This window comes from Eurosta solidaginis, unplaced genomic scaffold, assembly GCF_040869045.1.
Source record: "Eurosta solidaginis isolate ZX-2024a unplaced genomic scaffold, ASM4086904v1 ctg00001121.1, whole genome shotgun sequence".
Taxonomy (NCBI): domain Eukaryota; kingdom Metazoa; phylum Arthropoda; class Insecta; order Diptera; family Tephritidae; genus Eurosta; species Eurosta solidaginis.
Window position 1 is genome coordinate 58,016 of NW_027137228.1, and position 26,582 is coordinate 84,597.

A 26,582-nucleotide genomic window follows, 5' to 3' on the forward strand; every position below is an offset into this window, starting at 1 on the left:
CTCCTCCAATGTTCTTTTGAATCGTTCTACCATACCATCGGATTGAGGATGCAATGCAGTTGTTCGTGTTTTTCGAATGCCCAATGATTTACACATTTCCTGGAACACAGCTGATTCGAAATTCCTGCCTTGGTCAGAATGTAACTCCATTGGTACACCATACCTTGCAACCCAATTGTTTATAAACACATCTGCTACTGTTTCCGCTTCTTGATTTGGGATTGGGTATATCTCTGGCCATTTGCTGAAATAATCCATAACTACCAATACATATTTGTTTCCGCCGTTGCTATTAGGAAATGGACCGGCGACATCCATAACGATCCTTTCAAATGGCGCACCTGAGTTATATTGCTTCATCTGGCCATGACTTCGGGTTCTGGGCCCTTTCGCTCTGCTGCAAACCTCGCAGTTCGCAATCCACTCAGTGACCGACTGACGGCAACCAACCCAATAGAATCTTTGTTAAATCTTCTCGAGCGTCTTCGTGATTCCAAGATGACCTCCGCTTGGACCATTATCCAGCTCGCTGAGCACGTCAGGAATCCCCTTTCTGGGAACAACTATCAGTTTCTTCTTGCATTTACCATCCTCACTCTCCCATACTCGATGAATGCAACCAGATATCAATTCTAAACTGTTCCAATGTGCCCAATATGACTTCGAAATGGGACTCTCTGTTGACATCTCTTCTCTGTTTGGTCTTTTGTTTCGTTCGAGCCCTTGGATAACACGTGACAGATCTGTATCTTCTAGCTGACACTTTCTTAGCTGTTCCTTGTCCCATTCATCTGTACATGTTATAGTCATTAGCCGGACATCTATAATGTCTTCTTTAGCCTCGGCTTTTGAACAGTGCTTGCATTCCAAACTACATGGTCTTCGTGACATTGCGTCGGCATTTCCATGGGTACTACCTTTTCGATGCTCAATGAAAAAGTCATAGCTTTGTAGTGGCTCGATCCACCGTGTCAATTGTCCTTCCGGATTACGGAACTGCTGAAGCCATTTTAAAGCGGCGTGATCTGTCCTGACAAGGAATCGCTGGCCGTAGAGGTATTTGTGAAAATGTTTAATGCACTCTACCAATGCCAACAGCTCTCTCCGCGCAACGCAATAGCTCCTCTCTGGTTTTCCAGTCGAACGGCTGTAATATGCAACTACCTTCTCCTGTCCATCGACCAGTTGTGACAAAACGCCTACTATAACATATCCACTCGCATCTGTATATAGATTAAATGTTGCTCCTGGAATCGGATATGCTAACATTGGGGCAGTGCACAAACGCTCCTTCAATGTTTGGAAAGCCACTTCCTGCTCCTTCTTCCATTCAAAAGCTTTATTTTTTCTTGTTAGTTCGTGGAGGCTAGGGGCTACGCCGGAAAAATTTGGAACAAATCGGCGGTAATATGTGCACAGCCCAAGGAAACTTCTCAATTCATGTAGGTTCTGTGGTCTTGGCCAATCCTTTACAGCCTCTATTTTTCGTTCGCAGTTCAGATGCCCTCTGTCGTTACCTTGTGACCCAAATAATTTACTTCCTTTTTAAACAGCGCACACTTTTTGGGACTTAACTTCAGACCAGCGCCAGCTATTCTCTGGAAAACTTCCTCAAAGTTCTTAAGATGTTCATCAAAATTCTTGCCCAATACGATGATGTCGTCAAGGTACACCAAGCATGTTTTCCAATGTAGTCCTTTCAGTACCTGGTCCGTGAGTCTCTCAAAAGTAGCTGGTGCATTACAAAGTCCAAAAGGCATCACCGTAAATTGCCAAAGACCATCACCGACACTGAAGGCTGTTTTCTCTTTATCTTCCTCCTTCAACTCCATTTGCCAGTAGCCACTTTTCAAGTCCAGTGTGGAAAACCATTTCGTACCAGATAGCGAGTCCAGAGTGTCGTCAATTCTTGGCAATGGGTAGCTATCCTTTTTCGTAACGTCATTCAACTTCCGATAGTCCACGCAAAACCTCATTTTTCCATCCTTCTTCTTTACAAGTACTACCGGTGAGCTCCATGGACTAGCTGATGGTTCGATGACGCCGCTGTCGCACATTTCTTTTATGATTTGACTCACAACTTCCCGCTTCGCCAGTGGAACACTACGTGGTGCTTGACGGATCGGCCTCGCATCTCCAGTGTCAATTTGGTGTTTCACAACATTGGTGCGGCCTTGTTTGGAGCCATCCTGGTCAAATATGTTCGCGTACTTTAGGAGCAGTTGCTTTGCCTTACTCTGATAGGCTTCCTCTAGCCCCTGCGTCCATGCCGTGATGTCATTTGAAAGATCAGTATTACTATATGAAACATGTTCCTGGAGCTGTTCACAGTTAATAACTACTTCGGCCTCTTGGCATCTTCCCAAAATAGCTCCTTTGGTCAAATTGAATGGTGACTTGAACTCGTTGAGTACTCTTACCCGAATAAATCCATCTTGTTTTGTCATAGCCATGTTTTCCTACAAGAATGTTCTATGCTGATTTCTTTGCTGCTTCGACAACCCACATGGCACACAAATCAATACAGAGACAAAATGTCTCAATTGTGAACAACACAATGAGTGTAGAAATGAGAAAAACTGAATTAAGCATGAAAACCAATACCAGCAGGATGGCTTAGTGGTTAAAGGCTACTGCAGTTTCACCATGTGATTCACGGTTCGAATCCCGGTGAAACCTTTGATAACATTACAAAATTGCCTGATGATGATTACGTTGGTGCGTTTCGAAATGGGTCCATCGCAATATGCCAGTAAATGTTTCTTTCTTTTCAGTTTCTTTTAGAAATCATAATAATTGAAATTCAATTATTATAAGCTGGTGTTAAGCTCATGAATTCTTAAATATAAGTATAAACTGCACACCATTAAACAAACATACATAAACCCACAATTTGTTTGTCCCACAATCTCCATCAACCTTTGCCCAGATGACTGCTTCTGATTTTGGTGGTATTTGCTGACTCTCTTCGACCAGGCACTCGTTTACTGCTGTAGCCTCTCTCGTAGCCGAAATTAAGTGGCACATCCATGTTCTTATATCGCATCGTCTTGCTTTGCATATCGATTTTGATGCCTTGGTTGATTAAGAAGTCCACTCCAATTATGATTTCATCAGCAATACCTGCCACTATAAAATTGTGTAATACCGTGACGTTCCCAATTTCTACTTCACATTCTACTTCTCGAATTACCTGAGTGTCCTCTCCCGTGGCTGTACGTAATCTTGCTCCAAGCAATGGTCTTATCCCTTTGTTGACTAAATCTGATCGAATGATGGAATGGGATGCACCCGTATCTACAGTCAGTAACCGTTCCTTTCCATCCACATGTCCTCCGACAGTAAGATTGCTTGAACTTCTTCCAATTTGCGAGATAGATATTATGGGGCATTCAATTGAGGGAGCAAGCTGTCGCCCCTTGCGGCTGACTCGCTTTAGTTTAACCATTGAGTGGTCTTGGAGATTTGCTCATCTCCTTCTGCTCTGCGTTTACGACCACCCACATTGTTGGAACTGTTAGGATTGGTACTGCAATAACGTGCAATGTGCCCTGGCTTCCCACATTTAAAGCATTTGACGGCACCAACGTTTTTCTGCTGCGTTCCTTTTAATGCTTCCAAAATTGTGTCTACCCAGTCTGGCCTTTCCACTTCCACGCGATGAGCTTTGTATGCAGGCTTACTCAAAAGTGATGCTGTTTCCTGATTCAGTTATACCGTTTCAGCAAATGTTAGTTTTGGTTTCGCATATGTAGCCCGCTTCGTTTCCACGTCTCGTATGCCATTTATGAAGCTCTGGATTTTTACCCTTTCAGTGTATTCCACGGGTGCGTCCGCATTTTCAAGCTGAGCCAATCATTCAATATCTGAAGTAAACTCCTGCAATGTCTCATTTGCTTTTTGGTAGCGGTTTTGCAATTCAGTTTGGAATATCTGTTTTCTATGCTCGCTTCCATAACGTCGTTCTACAGCAGCCATCAATGCGTCATAACTGTTCCGTTCGTACTCTGGAATAGTCTGTAAGATTTCGGCACCTGGTCCTTTCAATGCTACAAAGAGTGCAGCAACTTTATCTTCACTGCCGCGGTCTTCTCAAACTGTAGCTTAAAGACCTGGAAAGGAACAGAACCATCAAAGGATGGCGTTTTTACCTTTGGATTGCTTGCTGAAACAGCTGGGCGATTTAGCTGTAACTGCTCCATACGACCTTTTAAATCATCTACTTCTGCCTGAAATTGAGCCATTTGGGCATCCTGCGCTTCCAGTTTTGATGATACCTGTTCCAAAATTTCTGCCGACATTTCAGATATACGTGCCTCTTGCGCTTCCAATTGAGATGCCATATATGTCTTTTGGTCTTCCAGTTGAGATGACACTTGCGACGTCATTTCTGAAATACGTGCCTCCTGTGATTCCAGTTGGGATACCATATATGTCTTCTGTTCTTCCAATTGCGATGTTATACAGGTTTCTTGCGATACCAGTTGGGATGCCATATCGGTTGATATTTGTGACGACATTTCCGAAATGCGCGTTTCCTGTGCTTCAATCTTCGATGTTATTTCTGACGACATTTCTTTTACTGTCGATGTTTTTGCAGATATTGCAGCCAAAATCATGTTCAAGTCTGTGCTCGTAACTGTCTGCGGTGCTTCGTTTTTCTCTTCAATTTTTGTTGTTGTCTCGTCCCCATCAGGATAAAAGACATACTCGTCCATATCAATTCCTTCTGCTGCCATTGCCTCTCGTAGCTGTTCCTGAAGTTCGTGTTTAACGCCGCTTGTATTCAATCCACGGCTCTCCAACTCCTTCTTCAATTGCTGGATCTTCAATTCACTGAACTTTGCCATGTCCTTGTTGTCCTCTGGAATTTATTCAACAATTCCTCTTCTGACACCAATTGTAACGAATCTACTTGCAAATCCTCTTATTTGCCCTTCTGCTAGGTTCGAATCACTAAACTGTTGAATAAATAACTCCAATACTGAATAATGGAAAAATGGCCTTTATTAAAGTACTTCACAATAACACTTATACTTTGCAACTAGCTTGCTTAACAACCAAACTGACTGATAGCTCAAATGAAACTCACTCTTCGCCTCTACTGTCGCGCCTTTTATACTTTATACCAGGCTTTTCCATTCCAGAACTTACTAGTTAGTTTCAGCTACAAAATCGCCAGCCACAACTACGTTTATAACTTCTCATTTGAGTAATACTTGCACAAATTATTGCCCTCTCTTGTGAGCAATTCAGATAAGATATATGCATGTGTTTGTGCATTGCTTCTCCGCTGCTCGTATACATACATATGTGTAGACGCAATTATTTACCCCTATTCTGCATTTCGATTACGTTCCCGTTCTACGCTCCGCTTTAATCGAAGTTTGGTATTCTGCATTACGACGGAATCGTAAAGAGAAGAGGTAGAGCAAATGATTTTTCGAAATCAGCTGTTGGTACGGAATGTGTGAACATTGGAACAAAATAAATTAAAGAAAATTTGTAAAAAACACTGAAAAACGTTTATATTTTATTATCCAGGCCATTTTGTACAAAAAAAAAGCAATAGAATATATTGCCGCAGTGTTATATTTTTTTGAGTGAAGTGCTTTCATAATTGTAAGTGTGTTTTTGTCGTTCTTTTGGTCAATTGGCTGCCGTGGCCACCAAGTTTTGTTAAAACGGATTCCTGCACGAATATAGTTGACATTTTCTGAATTTTGAGGATGCTAATTTCATTGCACTGGCCTAAAATACTTTATAAAGATTTATTTATTCTTTCCGCAAGGATTGTTTACGTTTTCGCTTCACCTTCCTCTACGCCGGCAGCTTGCTTTGGCATATAACTGGACCCAACGAACAGACACAAATTATAGCTGTCTATTATAATGGAATCAATAGCCGCGGCATTATTTATGGAATTGGAAACAACGCATACGAAAATTGCCAGGCGAGAATGGAAAGGCAAATATTGCGAGATTTGTGTAATCCATTTGAGATGAGTGACGAATTGTAAGAAATTTAACTTAAAAGTGGTAAAGTTTAATGACTTATTTTCTTATTTAGGTTCAAAAAACTTTCGACATAACGAGGATGCTTTCAAGTATGTGTTAGATACTCTTGCGGGGCAAATACGTCCAAGGACTTCGACATCGACATGTTGTTTTTGACCTGGAAACATATAAAAAAAAATCATCATCAAGCCTTCTACATTTCTTAACAAGTTTTTGTTAAAACTTTGTTATAAATTAATAAAAAATGAAAAGAAAATATTTTTCCGCCAACTAATTTGCAACTTAGAAAAACGGAACTACGATCGAAATGCAGAATAAAAAAAATCTAACGATTCGAAGTTGGATCGAAAGAGATTGGAACACAGAATACCAAAATTGCCAAATCGAAAAAATTCCAATCCAAGTCGAAATGCAGAATAGGGCTGATTGATTCGTTTATGTAGATACATAATGATTGATGTATGGATGTGCATGATATCACTGTTTAGCATCGGCGTAGATATGGCAGCACCCCTTAGTTTTGCTAATATTCGTAACAATATTTTAAAAGTTTGGACATGGTTTCATAAGTCTCCTTCATATTTACGGCGTGTGCGAAAGTTCATATGCTATGGGAAATGGACTGTGCAGGCTGGGATGTTCAGTAGTTAGGTAGAACAGTTTCTATGACGGAATGATAATTTGATTTTTATGTTTTTATGATTCAAGCATTCTAAGAACATCGCTAGAAATGCCTCAAGGAAAATGTTGTATATATTTGATAACAAATATATATGACCATACTTCTTTCTTACGAAAACTTAAACTTAAACGGCAACTTAAATTTTCCATACAGTATGAGACATTTTTTCTTATGATCTGCGTTTTGCCTTAAGAAAAATTGACGGGGAAAATTTCTTGAGTGTCAATATTGAGTTTTCTCATTTCTGGCGATGCCCGTAGTAAGCTTTAAAAAGACAAAGTTGCGCAAAATGTCATACCTAAATAATTTGTTTGTCAAAAACAATAATAGGCTTGATATGCAAAATTTTCGCTAAATTGGGTATTTTCACTTTATTGTTAATAAAACCACATTTATTCATGTATTTTCACGAAATAAGGTTTCAGTTATTTACAATGTTTACAGTTTTAAGACCGTGAAATAAAAATGGTAAGTTTTTAAAACTTTCGAGTTTTTATGAATTTTTGAAAAATAAAAAAATGTTCGATTTTGCAAAAAAAACAAACAAATTTTACATTTTTATGTCAATAACTCCACAACGGTTGATCAAAAAAAAAAAATTTTCTTATCAAGACTCGAAGAAAATTTTGCGGTGAATCCACTGGTATTTCTCTGAACGAATTTAGATAAGTAATTTCCAAGATATGATAAAATATATGGAAAGCCTCTGTGAAAATTCGTAATTTTAGAAAAAAAAAAATAAAAATCGTATCCATATAATTTTAAATTTTGGGTGTTTTTGAACTAAGGGGGCCATAATACATCGAAATTAAATAGTTAGACTTGAAAGTAATTTCTCGTGTTGACTAGTGTAATAAAGAAAAGTTTGAAAGATTGAATAAAACTTTCCCACCATTCGCTAGTAAATCACTCAACACCTTATGCTCAGAATTCGTTGATATATTCTCATTAGAAACAGAACCAATTACGACCAACAACTTTTACAAACAAAAGTTGCATCTGAAGGATAACACTCCTGTGTATATTAAAAATTATAGGCTACCCCAAGCACATAAGAATGTAAAATAAATATGAAATAAATAAACAAGTAAATAAATTAATTCAAGATGATATTGTTGAACCATCAACTTCAGAGTACAACAACCCTATTTTATTGGTACCTAAAATATTTCTTCCGGGCAAACAAGAAAAAAGGTGAAGATTTGTTGTTGATTTCAGACAAATAAATAAAAAATTAAATTCCCTTTGCCTAGAATAGATGTTATTGTGGATCAATTGGGAAGAGCGAAATATTTCTCATGCCTAGATTTAATGTCAGGATTTCACCAAATAGAACTCAGCCTAGAATCAAAAGATATCACATCCTTTACAGCGGATAACGGTTTCAAAAGATTACCTTATGGCCTCAAAGTAGCTCCAAACTCATTCCAGAGGATGATGACATTGGCATTCGCAGGTCTAAAACCATCACAAGCATTCTTATACATGGACGATTTAGTCGTATTAGAATGATCCGAAAAACATATGATTAAAAATTTACGAGATGTATTCTCCACCACATTTAAAATTACATGCGGACAAATGTCTATTTTTCAGCCAAGAAGTCACTTACCTTGGACATAAATGCACAAGTACTGGAATTTTACCAAACCCAAGTAAAAATGCCGATGAAGCAAAAAGATTTGTCACCTTTTGTAATTATTATAGAAGATTCATACCAAATTTCGCGGAATACGCCAGGATTCTAACAAGACTTAGTAAGAAAAATGTAATTTTCTATTGGACAGACGAATGCGAGAAATCTTTTAACTACCTAAAAAAGCATTAATTAGTCCAAATATCCTGCAATACCCCAATTTTGATAAAGAGTTATTTATTACAACCGACGCAAGTGGTTATGCTTGCGGTGCTGTGCTAAGCGAAGAATATGAACGAAAACAATTACCCATTGCCTATGCCTCAAGATCATTTACAAAAGGCGAAATAAATAAAGCCGCGATCGAAAAAGAAATAGCGGCCATACATTGGGCAATTGTATATTTTAGACCATACGTTTATGGCAGAAAATTCACAGTGAAAGCGGATCATCGACCTTTAACGTATTTATTCTCAATGAAAAACCCTTCATCTAAATTAACTAGAATCAGGTTAGATTTGGAGGAGTATGGTTTTGGGGTGGAGTACATAGCCGGAAAAAAAATTAGGTGGCAGACGCTCTGTCACGAATAGATATCAATTATTTGAAAGAAATGTCAGTACAGACATGTAAAATAATGAAAGTCACGACAAGATCGCAAACTAAAAAAGAATTCCAGTAATAATAGTAATAGAAATGAAGAGAAGAAAAGTCACAAAGAGAACCCTATAATATACGAAGCGCTTAATAAATGTGAAGTAAAAAGACTATTCCAGCTCGTTTTCGATCCTCCGAAATTATATTTCAAAAAAGGAAAGAAAATTTGTAGTGAAATAAATATAGAGAATCAAATTTTTAGGCGAAGATTGACTTAGGCTACCAGGCTTATGGAAAAAGCCCACAATTTGGGAATTAAGAAAATACAGTTGTCCTTAGGAGACAAATTGTTTAATTATACTCGTTTAGACACATTTAAAGAAATAGGTACCAAAGTTCTCAAAAATTTAACTGTATAACATTAAAAAGAACACGATCAATTTTCAATTGGACTTCACTGTCCTGTACTTTTTCAGCAACTGTCTTTATTTTCCCAAAAACCAAATTCACATAAAACGGTGCTTAAACTTAAAACATGATGCATATACTGTATATGCTCTTTCTGATATGCAGTTAGGTCAAATTGACTTAGCTAAAGCAGTATGTATATATTATTTATGTACATTGTGTTTAGAGAGACAAAAGAAATAGTAAAATATGTATTGAAATGGTATGTGCGACTCTCAGTGCAATTAACTGTGCTGTGATAGATATGTACAGAGGTATGTAGGTAAATATGTTATGCAGTACTTATATATTATACCAATGTAATATATGCGAAACTGTATGATAAGATGGGCACAGTATTTGTGCACTAGCAGAGGGGTGCTTCTGGGTAATTATTCCCAATCTCAAACATCCTGCCCAGCTGAAGCTTCGCGGTTCAGAATTTCTTCGGTTATTCCAGTCAGCCTCACAACCTTTTGTACTGGTCGCTGACACTGGCGTTTGACGTATGTTCCTTCCGAAGTTAGTTGGTCTCCGTTGCATGCAATGGTAACCACTCGTACAAGGCCATCGCTGCCAGGGTGGGTATCAATAATGCGACGAATTCTCAAGTACGCCGGTGGCAAGTTCTCATTTCGAATAAGTACTACATCATCGAGCTGTAGGTTTGGTTCAGGCCTCATCCACTTGCTGCGTGCCTGGAGCGAGGACAAATATTCATTCTGCCAGCGTACCCAAAAATGCTCGAACATTTTTTGCAACCGTTGCCAATAAACTAGGCGGTTTTCGGGGATGTCCGGCAGGGGTCTTTCTGGACGGCTATTTAGAGGGCGGCCAATAAGAAAATGCCCCGTGTTAGAGCCAAGACAGCCTGCGGGTCATCATAAGTGGCCGGGAGTTTAAACAGGCTTCAATCCTTGTTAGAAGCGTATTAAGGTCATTATAACGTAATGATTGTCTGCCCATGATGCGAAGTAGATGCTTTTTGGTCGAGCGAACAGCCGCCTCCCAGATTCCTCCATGATGTGGCGCCGCTGGTGCTATGAAATTCCATTGAGTACCCGATGAAGCTACATGCTGTTGCGCGTACGTTGACATCCAGGCCTTTAAATCATCACGCATCTGTCTATCAGCTCCTACAAATTGAGTACCATTGTCGCTGAAGAGCTTAGCACAAATTCCGCGGCGGCTTATAAAGCGATCATACACATCTATGAAGGACCTTGTGCTTAAATCTTCTGCAAGTTCTATATGGACGGCGCGTGAGGCCATACACACGAATACTGCCGCATAAGTCTTCGTCGTTGCATTTGAGACCTTGCAACCCATGCGTACATGAAACGGGCCACAATAATCGAGACCGCTGTTTGAAAACGGTGGGGCTACAAGTACTCGTTCTCTAGGCAGCGATGCCATTTGCTGCTTCTGAAGGATTCGCTGATGTCGCCGACACACGCTACATCTCCAGACGTACGCCTTCACTTGTGACCGCGCGTGTATTACCCAGAATCGTTGTCTTAAATATTGTAACATGTGCTGAATACTTCCATGAAGACATCGATGATGGGCATCAGCAATTAGTAAGTTGGCAAATGTACCCTTGGGTATAATAATTGGGTGCCGCTGCTCGTGCGGTATGTTGGCATGTTTGAGGCGTCCACCGACTCGAATTATACCTTCATCGTCCATGTATGTGTTAAGTGTCAAGATTTGACTTCTCCTATCGAGCCTGAAATTTGATTTAAGGGCACTAATTTCAGTTTTGTACTCCTTACCTTGCACTTGTTTAATAGTGAGATGAAGGGCCCATTCGCGTTCTTCAGCTGTCACCGGTTTCGACCTCTGGCCTTTGTAGAATTTGAGGAATCGCCGCAGCCTTACTGTTGTGTTCAGGGCGCGAACAAGTGTGCTAAATTTGTCAAGAAGAGGAATGCGATGACCAAATGCTACTATTGTAAGTAATTGATGTTCTGGGTGTATAGCTACTAATGCACGCAGAGGGTGTCATTCCGCAGTATGCGATTGGTATTGATCATCAGTAAGTTCTGGAACCACATATTCATCATCATAACGAAGCTGGCAACGAGGTCGACCTGTCCACCACAATGGATGGCACTGGAGACTGGATGGCTTAATTCCTCGGCTTGCACAATCAGCCGGGTTGAACTCGGAGCGAATGTGGTGCCAACATGTAACGTCGGTATTGGCCTGTATGAATGCCACGCGATAAGCCACGAATTGCTTTAATGACTCTGGCTGTTTGCAAAGCCAATAAAGGACTATTGTCGAGTCACCCCAGAGTATATAAGGTGAATGTTCCAAACGCCAAGCATTCTTTACATGATTGAGGGTTGTAACGAGGAGGTGAGCCACACATAGCTCCAAACGTGGTATTGTAATTCCTTTTACCGGTGCCACCTTGGTTTTAGCAGTAACAAGTGCCATCTTGGAATCACCACTTGGTGACATACTGTTCGCATAGATAACAGCAGTGTAGGCCCTTGAGCTGGCATCACAGAACCCATGTAGTGTAACCGATTCAGACGAGGACATGTATAACCAACGAGATACCCTAACTTGCGCTAATTCCTGTATACCGTTTCGAAACTCGAGCCATTGATCGCGCAAATCTATGGAGTATCCTAATTTAGGTCTGCCTTCCACAACAGTTGAATAAAAATTTTCGCCACAACAACAACAGGCGCAAGGATACCAACCGGGTCGTACAATTTAACTACGTCACTAAAATATTCCGCTTAGTCGGTGGTGTGTGGATTTCGGAAATACGGACCTTAAAGGATAGTTCATCGGTTAGTGGATCCCAATGTAAGCCTAAAACAGTTGCTTTGGAATCGCTGAATTCGGTGTCTTCTGATGATTTCTCTGGAACGGTGATCGCTCCACCTGTTTTGGCACAGTTTGAGTTCCATTTGCTTAAAATGAAGTGACCTTGACGAAGTACTTTATCCACATCTTGGGCGCAATGAACAGCCTCCTCGGAAGAATCAAAACTCTCCAAGTAGTCGTCCACATAAAACGCAATAAGAATGCTATTTCTCGCTGCAACTGCGCGGCAATCATTGGCGACAATCCCGAAATTATCTATGGCACATTGACGTAATGAACGGATCGCATTGTACGGACCACTTCTCATGCCGTACGTCACCGTGGCTAACTCAAATATGCGTAGTGAATCTAAAGGAGACTCTCGCCACAAAATACGTTGCCATTTCCGATGCAATGGATTGACCTCAACCTGGCGGAACATTTTCCTTATATCTGCAGTTATGGCAATCCGGAATCGGCGGAACCGGTGAAGAATATCTATCAAATTATCTTGAAGTTGTGGTCCTGCAAACTGCGTGTCATTGAGAGATAACCCATTGGTTGTTTTACAAGACGCGTTAAATACAACACGAAATTTTCCCGTCACCGCATGGTGAGGGATGTAGTAGCATTCCGTTGGGTCAATCGAGTCATAATCGACTGCATTCATATGGCCAAGCACAATGCACTCGCGCATAAACGTGATGTAATTGTCGAAGTTCAACGTCGCCGGCTAGCTTACGCTCAAGGTTGAAAAACTGACGCCTCGCTCTCTGATATGACACACTTAAAGCAGGCGCATTTGTACACTATAACGGCCATTTGATATGCGCCGTACCGTGTCGATGAATATGCGTTCGCATGGATCTACTGGGAGGTCGGATGCAGGGCCAATCTCCTCCACTGGCCAAAACCTCTGCAAAAGCTCGTCCAGTCGCTTAGTGTTGGTGCATTTACTGATACAAAGAGCGCGTTTTGACTCGCGTCGTGTATGTATTGTCGCAGGGCCGAAAACAACCCAGCCTAGGCGGGTGCGCAGCGCACACGGCTCGTCGAGAGATCCCTCAGAAATACCTTCGGCTATTAACGCTGGCCAAATATCGGCACCAGTAAGCAAATCGATCTTGTCGGGCGTGGCAAAATTTGGATCAGCAAGTTGGAGTCCTGAAATGTGGTTCCAGGAAAAAGTGTCAACCTTTGACACTGGTGTCGTATCGTTATGGTTGGCAATATGTAAACCTCGAATTGTACTGAAAACGTGTTATCGATGAGGGACGTCGTTTGCACCGTCGTGGTGCCTTTAGTATAAATTGTTACGTTTGCCCCTATAACTTCCACTCGTATCTCGCCAGGGGGTCTGCGGAGATTCAAAAATTTAAACATGGATTCACTGAGGAAGCTCACCTGAGATCCGATGCCGCATAGTGCCCGACACTCATGTCGCTGTCCATAGCAATTAGCCAGCTGAACTCTGGCCGTTGCAAGTAAGATAGTCCGGTCACCTTGGACAATGAATGACGGGACCTCATCTGTATGTCATTGCTGACGTGAATACACTCGTGGCGGGGTCGGTCCTTGTGCCGGTGCATTTGTCGAGTTGGATGACGAAGTGGAGCTGGATATTGCTGGTACTGAGTTTCTAGTTTCTTGGCTTACTCCTTGTGCTGACAGAACAAAGTGCTATGTTTCTGTTTGCAGATCGAGCACTCACCAGAAGAGCACTGCCGACTGGTATGCCCTGGCCGGAGACAATTGAAACATACTGATACCTGTTTGACAGTCTCCCAGCGTTGTTGTACATCAAAGTTGTGAAAACGTTGGCATTTCATTAGGCGATGATTAGCTTAGCACTGTGGGCATACAGCATCTGGTGACACACGCAATGATTGCGTGGCGTTTGCGGTACCAACATGCGCCTTAACCGTACGCCCAGAACCGCGCTTGAGCGCAGGTTGCATAATAGCAGACGTTGGTGTAGAATTGATATTGTCGGAACGCCTCTCGATAAACTGTAGTAAGTCATCTAGCTTCGGTATGTCGGACGTTTTGAGGCTCATACCCCATTCGTTTCGCGTCGTTGTCGGTAGCTTCGGCAAAAGGACCGGAACGGCAATTGCATCCCAGTGTTCCACAGGAATTTCCATTACGGCGAGGGCGCGGAATGAGTTGCGCACACAATCGACAATGTTTCGCAGCGCAAGCGGAGTCTCTGCTGGATTATCTGGAAGATTAAGGAGGCTCTGTACATTTGTTTCGGATAATATACGGGGATTGTCATAACGGCGTTTTAACTCTGATCACACCTCATCGTAGCCGCCAGTATACAATCCCCCAATCATGGAAACCCTGTCTTGGTCAACACATTGACGAAGCTTGCCTAGTTTGAAGGCAGGGTTCAAGTCGGATCGGTTATGTACCAAAGTTTCGAATAAATCCTTAAAAGCCAACCAACTTGTGGCTTTCCTATTAAAACGAGGAATTGTTAAAGGGTCTAGACGCATATCAGCCTAATGGTTGGTTATCGTAGGCTTCACCTGAGTAGCAGGAGGTTTTAAATGACGCTATAACGCAACACATATTGTAGTGTACAGCTCCTCTGTTGTAGCAAATAATTCATCATGAGCTGTAACCTCCTCTTGTTTGGCCTTGCCTACTAGATCCAAGTGATGCTGTGCAAACCGTTCAAACTGTTGGTTTACGCTGCCAAGTAACACCTCACACTCCTAGTCGTCGGGATCGAAGTTTTCATCTTGGATTTCCCTTCCAAGACGCGCAATTGACGAGTGCGCTGAGGCACGTAAATTTAGTGCGACCATAAAATATAGGCTGATGATATAGGTGATCGTGGTTCCTCACAGGAGGCACCAAAAATGTATAACATTAAAAAGAACACGATCAATTTTCAATTGGACTTCACTGTCGTGTACTTTTTACTTTTTACTTAAAACATGATGCATATAATGAGTATTTTAAAAGGGCGTGGGGCTTAGTTCTATAGGTGGACGCTTTTTCGAGATATCGCCATAAAGGTGGACCAGGGGTGACTCTAGAATATGTTTGTACGATATTGGTATAAAATTAAAGGTATTTATGAGAGTTTTAAAAGGGAGTGGTGGTAGTTGTATATGTGAAGGCGTTTTCCACATGAAAATGTGGACCAAGGTGACCCAGAACATCATCTGTTGGATACCGCTAATTTATTTATATATGTAATACCTGCCAAGATTTCAACGGTTTTTTATTTCGCACTGCAGAACTTTTTCATTTTCTTCTACTTAATATGGTAGGTGTCACAACCATTTTACAAAGTTTTTTCTAAAGTTATATTTCGCGTTAATAAACCAATCCAATTACCATATTTCATCCCTTTTTTCGTATTTGGTATAGAATTATGGCATTTTTTTCATTTTTCGTAATTTTCGATATCGAAAAAGTGGGCGTGGTCATAGTTGGATTTCGTTCATTTTTTATACCAATGTAAAGTGAGTTCAGATAAGTACATGAACTAAGTTCAGTAAAGCTGTGTCGATTTTTGCTCAAGTTATCGTGTAAAGGCCATGCGGGAGGACAGACGGACGACTGTGTATAAAAACTTGTCGTGGCTTCAACCGATTTCGCCCACAGAAAACAGTTATCGTCATAAAATCTCTGCCCTCTCTGTTAAAATTTTACTTAAAAAAATTTTTTTTTTTTTAAGTGGTCGTGGTCCTTCTTCGATTTTGCCAATTTTTATTAAGCATACATATAGTGATAGGAGTAACGTTTCTGCCGAATTTCATCATGATATCTTCAACGACTGCCAAATTACAGCTTGCAAAAGTTTTAAATTACCTTCTTTTAAAAGTGGGCGGTGCCACGCCCATTGTCCAAAATTTTACTAATTTTCTATTCTGCGTCATAAGTTCAACCCACCTACCAAGCTTCATCGCTTTATCTGTCTTTGGTAATGAATTATTGCACTTTTTCGGTTTTTCGAAATTTTCGATATCGAAAAAGTGGGCGTGGTTATAGTCTGATATCGTTCATTTTAAATAGCGATCTGAGATTAGTGCTCAGGAACCTACATACCAAATTTCATCAAGATACCTCAAAATTTACTCAAGTTATCGTGTTAACGGACGGACGGACATGGCTCAATCAAATTTTTTTTCGATCCTGATGACTTTGATATATGGAAGTCTATATCTATCTCGATTCCTTTATACCTGTACAACCAACCGTTATCCAATCAAACTTAATATACTCTGTGAGCTCTGCTCAACTGAGTATAATGATATAAGAAAATATATAAAGAAATGCGTTAATTGCAATAAAAATAAACTTTATAAAAATTTAAAAGAACCAATGATTTTGACTGAAACACCACCGAAAACGTTCGAAACAGTACAAATAGATACAATTGGACCTTTACCAAGATCATTAAATGGAAACGAATACGCTGCCGCTCTGATATGTGATTTGACTAAATACTTAGTAGCAATTCCTATACAGAGCAAACATGCAAAAATAGTAGCCAGAGCCATATTCGAAAATATCATATTAATTTATGGAAGTATGAAAACAATAATAACGGATATGGGATCTGAATATAAAAACAGCCTGTTTGAAGAACTATGTAAGCTTCTCAATATTGAACACAAAACATCTACGCCGTATCACCACCAAACGTTAGGTACTGTTGAACGTAGCGTTCATACATATCCATTAACAAAGATGACTGGGATGAGTATCTCAAATATTTTGCATATTGTTACAATACTACCCCATCTACAGTCCATAACTATTTTCCATTCGAATTGATCTTTGGCAAAAAACCCCAGACTTACGAATGTTTACAAGAAAACACGGTAAGCCCATTATACAATTATGAAGCTTACGATAAAGAAATTAAGTATAGGTTACAAATAGCACAGCACAGAGCATTTAAATTAGTCAAAGAGGCTAAAGAAAAACAAAAGATTAGTTATGATAAAAATATCCACTATAAGGAAATAAATATAGGATATGTAGTGTTAGTAAAAAATGAAGTAGGTCATAAGTTAGATAGTAGATATAAAGGGCTCTATAAGGTAGAAAAAAATCGATGAAAATAATAATTTTACTCTAATACCCAATAAAGTAGAAAATACTGATAATAAAATTACTGACACTTTAATCCCATCTAGAATAAGAAATGAGGATAAGCAAAAATTTCTCCGTAACATAGAGAAAAGCAATATCATAAATAATAAGAAAATAATAATACACAAAATAGACTTAAATTAGTAGAATAAGTAAATTCTCAACCTACAAATATAAAATACAAAAGCAGAATTAATTTATACTTAACTAAATAAAAATAGAATGCTCACGCATTCTCCAAATGCAAAAGCATTCTGAAAAAAAGGGAGATGTAGTGTAAACAGCCAACAATTTAATGCCAAATATTTAAATCAGCTAATATGCTACCCTATTACAAAAATAGTATAAATGTTCATCAACACATAAAAAGGCATTTGATAATTCTTGCTGACATAGCCGTTCACACGATCTAATACAGGTGTGTGTACAACACACAACCAAACAAATTTGCATTCAAGCAAATTTGTGAACGTTGCATTTCCCACAGAAGTCACAACTCAACACAGGTGTGTAGGTACATATTTTGTATCGAGTTGTATGTAGGTATGTAAGTATGTATGCTTAAGGTAAATATGCATGTAAGTATGTATGCTCAAATGTAAATATGTATGTAAGAATATGTTTAGAATAATTTAGTATAAATAAACTGACAATATTTGAATAAAGATTCATTCAGCAATTCGCACATTGATGTCTAATCAGACACAACCCGTTTCCTTGCGTTTAATCTTTTACATTGAAGCTTCTAGCTGGTAAAACGAGGCACAAAATGCGCAAAGTTTCTTATATGAACAATCGGTTGTATGAGATATATACTATGTATACCACAGATCTCAATGATTTTTTCAGACATCAATATACGCTATACACGTAAGCATTTAGTGAATTTTGAAGCTTCTAGCTGTTAAAATGGGGATAGAATTGCAAAAAAAAAATATATATATATATATACTATATATATATACTATACATATATACTATATATACCATCATTTATATATTATATATATCACCGATCTCTATAATATTTTTCCATATATTATATACGTAAGCAATCGGTGAATTTTGAAGCTTATAGCTGTTAAAATGGCGTGGAAATTGCGAAAAGTTTCTTATCTGAACAATCGGTTGTTAGAGATATATACTATATATACAACCGATCTCTACGATTTTTTCAGACAACAATATATGCTATATACGTAAGCATTCGGTGAAATTTGAAGCTTCTAGCTGTTAAAATGGGGCTGAAATTGCGAATATATATATATATATATTATATATATATACTACATATACCACTGTTTAAGCGACTGCCACGACTCATACGCCTACAAGCACATCAAATTACTCCCTTATAACTCACATTAAACTGCTCGCCTCAACTGCCCTACGCTTAGCTATGGTCCTTCGAGCCGGCTTCTGTGGAATTACAACTAACCGACTAAGTCGTCTAGGGGGGGAGCATGTTTAAGCGACTTAAACTATGAGTTTTTTTCTTTCGTTTGTTTCATAAGCGCTGAAATTCTCATCCGGCTTATGAAATATTCTAAAGACATAGTTATAGTTTTTCATTTAAAATTCAGGTTCTTCGAGTAGAAGATGGGGTGCCAATACCTCAGAGCCCAGTGCTCGCCTCTACATCACATTTTGAAAGGGGTCTTCAAATAGAAGATGAGGTGGCTCATTAGAGCGAAACCTCAGAGTTCCCTATGCTCGCCCCAACTTAAATAAATAAAGGTGTACCGATGCTTTGCTTCGTCCCGTGTTTTAAATACACCATAAATAAAATTAAAAATAAAAAACGTAATAAATTGAATACATTAAAATAAATATATTATAAATAAATAAAGGTGTACCGATGCTTTGCATCGTCCCGTGTTTTAAATACACCATAAACTAACTACATAAAGGTGTACCGATGCTTTGCATCGTCCCGTGTTTTAAATACACCATAAACTAAATGAAAATAAAATACAGTCCATTAAAATAATAATTTATAAAATAATAAATTTATAAAATGCTTGGTTGCAGTGGGCTTTGAACCCGCGAACCCAAACGTTTGAGTCGGGTACGTCATCCACTGGGCCACGACTCATACGCCTACAAGCACATCAAATTACTCCCTTATAACTCACATTAATCCGGCCCGGCTGGTTGATGTCCTCGTCAAAGCAAAATCTGACATCACCGCCATCCAAGAAATGCGTTGGACGAAGCAAGGAAAAAAGAAGATAAAAAATTGTGACATATATTGGACTGGCCATACGAATAAGCGCAGTTTCGGCGTCGGATTCGTGGTGGGAGAGAGGCTTTGTCGCCAAGTGCTGGCGTTCACGCCTGTGGACGATCGTCTTGCCGCTATCCGAATAAAAGCAAAATTTTTTAATATATCATTCATCTGCGCCCATGCGCCGACAGAGGAGAAAGACGATGAGGTGAAAGACACTTTCTATGAACGCACATACGAGCGCTGCCCCCGTCATGATATAAAAGTCGTGCTTGGCGACTTTAACGCCAGGGTGGGCAAAGAAGGTGTTTTTGGCCCTAAAGTCGGAAAGTTCAGCCTACACAATGAAACTTCTCCTAACGGACTGAGGCTTATTGAATTTGCCGGTGCTCGAAACATGGTCATATCCAGCACGAGGTTCATGCATAAAAAGATACATCAAGATACATGGCTGTCTCCTGATCAAAATACTCGCAATCAGATCGATCACGTTGTGATAGACGGACGGCATGCCTCCAGTGTTTTAGATGTGCGCACGATCGGAGGACCTAACATCGACTCGGACCATTATCTCGTTGCAGCCAAAATACGCACCCGCCTCAACGCGGCTAAACCCAAGGAATAAAAAACACAAGGAAAGCTAGACGTCGAAAAGCTTCAATCACAACAGACTGGCAATGATTTCGCAACTCGACTCTCACACCTGCTCTCTGAGAGCACAACTCATCCTGAAGGAATACAGGAGCAGTGGGAGCATATCTCCAAAGCACTTCGTACTGCCGCCGAGGAAAAATTTGGTTACCGGCGGCCACGAAAAAACAACTGTTACGATGAAGAATGCCGCGTTGCAACCGAAAGAAAAGACGCTGCCTACAGGGCTACGTTAAAAGCGAGCGCGACAAGAGGAGTGTGCGAACGCAATCGTGAGTTGAAAAGGGAAGCGAGGCGCCTTTTCAGGAAGAAAAAAACAGAAGCAGAAAGGCGTGAGTGCGAGGAGCTTGAGCTGCTAGCCACCAGGAATAACGCCCGAAAATTCTACCAAAAAATACGGCGACAGACGGAAGGTTTTAAGACCGGGAAAAATCCTGTAGGAATGAAAACGGAGACCTTGTAACTGATGTCCAGAGAGTGCTTAGATTATGGAGGGAATACTTATCTGCTCTCCTAAATGGAGGCAGCAATTCACCGCGCAGAGATGGAGAACCCGATCCCGCAATCAATGATGATGGAATATATGTCCCCCGCCCGATTATGATGAAGTTAGAATAGCAATAACCAGATTGAAAAACAACAAGGGCGTGGGCGCTGATGGATTGCCTGCGGAGCTATTCAGGTTCGGCGGAGAGGAGTTGGTAAGGCGATGCAGCAGCTTCTTAGCAAAATATGGGCGGACGAAAGCATGCCCGACGGTTGGAATCTAAGTGTTCTTTGCCCAGTCCACAAGAAGGGGGATACTGCAAAATGCACCAACTATCGTGGAATCAGCCTTCTTAATATCGCATATAAGGTCCTTGCAAGTGTATTGTGCGAAAGACTGAAGCCCACCGTGAACCGGCTGATTGGATCTTATCAGTGCGGCTTCAGACCTGGTAAATCTACCATCGACCAGATTTTCACAATGCGCCAAATCTTGAAAAAAACCCTTGAAAAGAGAATCGACACACATCACCTCTTCGTCGACTTTAAAACCGCCTTCGACAGCACGAAAAGAGCTGCTTATATGCCGCTATGTCTTAATTTGGTTTCCCCGCAAAACTTATACGGCTGTGCAAAATGACGTTGAGCAATACCATCAGCTCAGTCAGAATTGGGAAGGACCACTCCCAGCCGTTCGAAACTAAACGAGGTTTCAGACAGGGTGACCCCCTATCGTGCGATTTCTTTAATTTGATGCTGGAGAAAATTATACTAGCTGCAGAACCTAACCGCACTGGAACAATATACTATAAAAGCGTGCAATTACTGGCATATGCTGATGACATTGATATCATCGGCCTAATCACCCGCGCTGTTAGTTCTGCTTACTCCAAACTGGAAAGAGAAGCGTTAAAGATGGATTTGATGGTGAATGAGGACAAAACGAAGTACCTCCTGTCATGGGGCAAAGATTCAGCTCATATGCGCCTTGGCAACCACGCTACTGTTGGCAGCCATAATTTCGAAATAGTAAAAGACTTCGTTTATTTGGGAACCAGCATCAACACTAGCAACAACATCAGCACTGAAATCCAGCGAAGAATCAATCTTGCCAATAAATGCTACTTTGGACCAGGTAGGAAATTGAAAAGTAAAGTCCTCTCTCGGCGAACGAAAATCATACTCTACAAGTCACTTATCGTACCCGTCCTGCTATATGGGGCAGAAGCATGGACCATAACAACAGCAGATGAAGCGGCTTTGGGAGTATTCGAGAGAAAAGTTCTTCGAAAGATTTATGGACCTCTACGCGTTGGCGATGGCGAGTACCCAAGAAGATTTAATGATGAGCTGTACGCAGACATCAACATAGTCCAGCGAATTAAAACGCAGCGGCTGCCCTGGCTAGGCCATATTATGCGAATGAAAGATGATGCTCCGGCCAAGAAAGTGTTTCTATCGGAACCCGCCTATGGAAGCAGAGGTAGAGGGCGGCCCCCTCTACGTTGGAAAGACAAGGTGGAAAACGATTTTAGCTCCCTTGGTGTGACCAATTGGCGCCGGTTGGCGGAGCGAAGGAGCGACTGGCGCGCCTTGTTGGACGGCCATAACCGTTTAGACGGTTAAGCGCCAATTAAGTAAGTAGTAAGTAAGTAACTCATATTAAACTGCTCGCCCTCAACTGTCCCACGCTTAGCCAACCACCATATATATACTATATTTACCACCGATCTTTATGATTTTTTCTGACAATAATATATGCTATATACGTAAGCATTCGTTGAAATTTGAAGCCTCTAGCTCTTAAAGTAGGACAGTAATTACGAAAAGTTTCTTATTTGAAAAGTTTCTTATCTAATCGGACACCCAAATACACCCGCTCACCAAATTTTGTCAAGATATCTCAAAAATTGAGGGACTAGTTTGCATACAAACAGACAGACGGACATGGCTAAATCAACTCAGCTCTCCAATCTGATTATTTCGGTATACTTAATGGTGGGTCTATCTATTTTCCTTTAAGGATTACAATTTTGGGTTTCGTGACGAAATTAATATACCATTTCATTTTCATGAAAGTTATAAAAATAGGTAGATACTTTGTGTGAGGATGCAAAGTTTCAGGGTTTTTGTGGTCTGTGTGTAAAAACTATGACTACGAATCACGTATTTCAACAAAATATGACGTTAACGTAACTACTTGACGAAATTTGATGAATTTTGAAGCTTCTAGTCGTAAAAAAGGGGCAAAAATAACAGTTTAGAAATTGCGCAAAGTTTCTTATCTGAGCAATCGGTTGTATGAGATATATATTATGTATACCACCGATCTCAATGATTTTTTCAGACATCAATATATGCTATACACGTAAGCATTTGGTGAAATTTGAAGCTTCTAGCTGTTAAAATGGGGCTGAAATTGCAAAAAAATAATATATATTGTCACGGATATTAGCATCCCTAAGCTATACCATCACTAACGCGATGCTAAGCGATGTTCACGTCAATAATCAAATCATGTATACACATATATAAGGCAGCCGAGAGATGTCACACACAGATGCATTTACTTATACGCCTATGTGTGTGCGAGAGACTGTAAACTACAAACTCACATACATCTGAGAGACGCTGAAAAGTAGAAAATTGTAAACAAGTAGAAACTATATGAGAACTATAAACACTCGAAATAACTAGTAACTTCTGGAAATCGAAGAGCCTAGAAGTATGCAGCGTAAACTATAAAAGCGGCGCCAGCGAGTAAGAAGTAATTCAGTTTGATTTGAATTGTCAAGCAGTTACGAGTAAGACGATATCTAGCGAGCAATAGCACTATTATTTTGAAAGTCAGTTTCCTTTAAGATATCAGTTTGGTTATTAAGCTATTCGTTGCACAGTTTGAGTGTTATTGTGAAGTACTTAATAAAGGCCATTTTTCCATCATTCAATATTGGAGTTATTTATTCAACAGTTTAGTGATTCGAACTTAGCAGAGGATTGCAAATAAGAGGATTTACAAGAAATTCGTTACAATATATATACTATATATATATACTATATATATATATTATATATATATTATATATATCATCATATATATATTATATATATCACAGATCTCTATGATATTTTTACACAACAATATATATTATATACGTAAGCAATCGGTGAAATTTGAAGCTTATAGCTGTTAAAATGGGGTAGAAATTGCGAAAGGTTTCTTATCTGAACAATCGGTTGTATGAGATATATACTATATATACAACCGATCTCTATTATTTCTTCAGACAACAATATGTGCTATATACGTTAGCATTCGGTGAAATTTGAAGCTTCTAGCTGTTAAAATGGGGCTGAAATTGCGAATATATATATATATATATATATATATATATATATATACTATATATACCACCATATATATACTATATATGCCACAGATCTTTATGATTTTTTCATACAACAATATATGCTATATACGTAAGCATTCGTTGAAATTTGAAGCCTCTAGCTCTTAAAGTAGGACAGTAATTACGAAAAGTTTCTTATCTGAACAACCGGTTGTGGGGGATATATACTATATATATGACCGATCTCATCAATTTTTTCAGACAACAATATGTGCAATATACGAAGTTATATGGTGAAGTTTGAAGCTTCAATCTGTTAAATTGAGGAAGATATGACAAAAATCCTCTTTTTCTGAAAAATCGGTTGTATGGAGGATATATGCTATAGTGGTCCGATCCGGCCATTTCCGACAAATGTCTAATCGGACACCCAAATACACCCGCTCACCAAATTTTGTCAAGATATCTCAAAAATTGAGGGACTAGTTTGCATACAAACAGACAGACGGACATGGCTAAATTAAGTCAGCTCTTCATCCTGATTATTTCGGTATACTTAATGGTGGGTCTATCTATTTTCCTTTAAGGACTTACAATTTTGGGTTTCGTGACGAAATTAAAATACCATTTCATTTTCATGAAAGGTATAAAAAGAATCACTTGAATAAATAAAATAGCCACTGGAACATCGGCGGAGTGTGTTTTTCTTTGGCTGCAACAACCATAAAGCAGCACTAATGGCCCACTGTAACAAGAAAAACCACTCTCTTAACTTTGACGACGCGATGGTTCTTCAACAAGAACAAAATTATAAGAAGAGATTTACGTTGGAAATGCTTCACATCATAAACACACCGGCCAACATAAGAATTTACTACAAAACAGACGTTGATAATTGCGCAAGCTCATAGAGATATTTAATAACAAACAGACGGAAAATACGAAACTCCACGACAACCACTGAAGATGTGTAAAATAATGTATGTATATAAAAAAATGTTAATTATGTAAATTGTTATTATCTTTATGTTATATGTTTTGTTTATTGTTGGTTGGTTGCTGAGCTGCCCTGCTATGGAGCCGGGCCCAAGTAGCGCTCTAGGCGTCATTTTGATGCACTTTTTCCTGGAACCAATTATATGTTGGCTGATGTACCCTGCATATGGCTTTACTCAAACCACTTGGTTAAAACTATAAACTTACTGATGTCCTTGATGCTGCAGTTTGACACCGCCCTTAAGTCGGGAAACACATAGTTGCCTAGAGTTCGGGACCGAAAATTCGCGAGGGCTGGGCACTCGCAGAGGAAGTGGGCAACCCTCCTGTCTACAGCTCCTACACCTCCCATTGTAGGGGATACCCATTCTACACGCGTGCGGGCCAAACGGCCAGTGCCCTGTAATAGTGGCCATGATTCTGTATATTTCCTGCCTAGTCCTATTTAGTAGATCATCGGTTCTTTTCTGGTTGTACTCTGGCCAGATTAGTTTGGTGGTTCTACAGGTGTCCCTAGAGTACCAATCATGGATTGCTATTTTCCTAAGATAGGTGAGAATGTCTCTTTTAATTGATGTGAGTGGTCGATGCACCGCTACTGCTTCCGTGATGTCTAACGATGCTCCCGCCTTTGCTATTTCATCCGCTTTTTCATTGCCGTCAATGTTCCTGTGGCCGGGTACCCATCTGAGCGTGATATCTGCCTGGTTAGCTGCTTCAGGTAGCACCCTCTTACAGTTATCGACGGATCTTGAGGATGTGTAAGGTGATTCTAGCGCTTTTAGCTCCGCTTGACTGTCGGAGTATATGACTACCTCACCGTCTGTCCGGTTCTGCACCAGGAAGATGCAGGCCCTCTCTATTCCTTGCAGCTCTGCTTGAAAGAACACCTGCGCCGACGCCGCAGTCCATTTTGGATCCGTCAGTGTAGAGTGAGGTGACCCCCTCTCTGCCAACTTTGTCGGCCGACCATTCCGTTCTAGAGGGTATCTGCACCTTGTAATTTTTGTCGAAGATCAGTGTTTTTGAAAGGCAATCTGTTGTCGAATCCACATCGGCGAGCCTTATTAGGATGTCACTGTGGCCATATCGTTTTTCTGCCCAGCATCTAGACTCCCTTAGCCTGATGGCTGTGCTGATCGCTGTATATCTGATGTGGAGGGCCAGTGGCAGCAGGTTAAGTATAACATTTAGTGCCATTTTACCTGTTACCCCTGCGCATGCTGCCATTTTTATTTTGTCTACATTTTTTAGTGTTGTATTGCTTGTTCAGGGCAGGCCACCATGTTATGGCTGCGTACGTCAGGATGGGCCTTATGACCGCCGTATAGAGCCAAATCATGACTTTTGGCTTTAGCCCCCAATTTCTGCTGAATATTCTCTTGCACGAGTAGTATGCGATGTACCCCTTCTCTACCCTTTTTTCGATATTGATTTTCCAATTTAACTTGTTGTCTATTACGACGCCTAGGTACTTAACTCTAGTTGAGAGCGAGAGTTCCGTACTATCTAGTGAGGCAGTCGAAATGTTGATATTTTCGTTCTG

At 40.1% G+C, this 26,582-nt stretch overlaps 1 pseudogene; it reads right to left on the reverse strand.

Moving 5' to 3' along the window:
• Positions 1-4,574, reverse strand: part of LOC137236283 (uncharacterized) — a 51,726-nt pseudogene extending 47,152 nt beyond the window's left edge.
• Between the last annotated feature and the right edge of the window lie 22,008 nt (positions 4,575-26,582).